Genomic DNA, 1,516 nt, shown 5'->3' on the forward strand with positions numbered 1-1,516 from the left:
AAGAATCAGCCAAGAAAGCATGTATATGGATCAACTACTTTAAAATTTCAGTGTGTTTGCTATAATTACTGGTGAATTATTTCAAGTATTCATTGTCAGCAGGAGGAATCCTCAGTTTAATTCAGACACTAAATTGTGAGTAACTGAAACAGAAACATGCAGGAAGAATTGAATTCTTTTATATGCAGAGCATTGATGTCACAGAATTAAAGGAATTTGAAAACCAGTCAGTCTGTGAGAGTTTTTGGTTTGGGTTGTTTACTCTTAAGTCAAAGAGGGAAGCTCAGCATCAGATATATTGGGCAACTATCAAAACAGTCTAAATCTTCTGAACTCTCCAAGAGATGTTGCATGTAAATGGTCTTTGAAACTTAATTAAAAAATGGGGATAAACAGAGGAGACTAGACAGATAGCTCAGTATCTACGAATGTAGAGTGTTCCTGTGTTCCTACAGAATGCCTGAGTTCTGTTCTCAACAGCCTACCCCGAGCCAAGAGCTATTTAAAATTGATAGCTGTCAAGAGAAGGAGAGTTGGTTCGCTAAGAATACTGTCCCTGTCACCTACCCACATGCCCTGCAGTTTCAGTTGTCTCTCCCCAGATTTTCTCCCACCATTCCTGCTCCTAGAGCTGTTCCCATTCTTGCCTGCATGGATCTGTGCTCGGTCCTCTGCGTATTTGTTATTGGTGTCAGCTTGGTGTTTTGTGAGACTCCTAACAGTGGGAGTGAGGGTGTCTCTGACTCTGTTTCTGCTCCCAGGATGTTTTTTTTTTTTTTTTTTTTTTTTTTTTTTTCCCTATTGTGTTGCCTTGTCTAGCCTTGATATGAGGGTTTGTGTCTAGCCTTTCTGTATCTTGTATTGATGTGTTTGGTTGATATCCCTGGGAGGCCTGCTCTTTTCTGAAGGGAAAGGAGGAGGAGCAGATCTACCTAAGAGGAATGGTTGGGAGAGGCCAAGAAGAGTGGAAAGAGGGAAAATTGAAGTCAGGAAGTATTCAAAACAAAACAAAACAAAACAAAAAGGAATATTGTCCCTTATAGACCAACCATAATCCCATTCTGTCATTAATTCCTACACAGTCAGGTACTGATTCCAGTGAGTAATATGGTTATACATTTGATATTCTAATTTGAAATCCAATTATTAGTCCAAGGTGAGTCTCTCTCCAAGGGCTTGACTAATGCCCTTTTCAGGAACACAGCAGCTTGGAAGAAAACCTGGCATGCCTGAGGTCTCTGAGGAACAAGGGATGCTGCCTACATGCATGCCTAGTCAGTCTAGATAGATTTTATCCTCTGACAGCTCTGTCATCTTTCTTGATGTAGGTCAGAGGCATTGATATGCAGCAGGTCTCCCTAGTCATCAATTACAACCTTCCCACCAACAGGGAAAAAGGCATCCACAGAATAGTTCCTGGTGGTTACTTTGGCTGTAAAGGTGTGGCTATTAACATGATAACAGAAGACAAAAGGACTCCTGGAGACACTGAGCCATTCTACAACACCTCCATTGA

The 1,516-nt window shown here is 41.0% G+C and overlaps 1 non-coding gene across 1 annotated transcript; it reads left to right on the forward strand.

Moving 5' to 3' along the window:
- Positions 1 to 1,149: 1,149 nt before the first annotated feature.
- On the forward strand, positions 1,150 to 1,288 carry LOC128112347 (small nucleolar RNA SNORA67). Its single transcript, XR_008218965.1, has one exon. It is a non-coding gene; the product is annotated as a small nucleolar RNA SNORA67 (small nucleolar RNA).
- Positions 1,289 to 1,516: the final 228 nt, after the last annotated feature.

This window comes from Peromyscus californicus, unplaced genomic scaffold (genome assembly GCF_007827085.1).
Source record: "Peromyscus californicus insignis strain IS unplaced genomic scaffold, ASM782708v3 Scaffold_16__1_contigs__length_79575227, whole genome shotgun sequence".
Classification (NCBI taxonomy): Eukaryota; Metazoa; Chordata; class Mammalia; order Rodentia; family Cricetidae; genus Peromyscus; species Peromyscus californicus.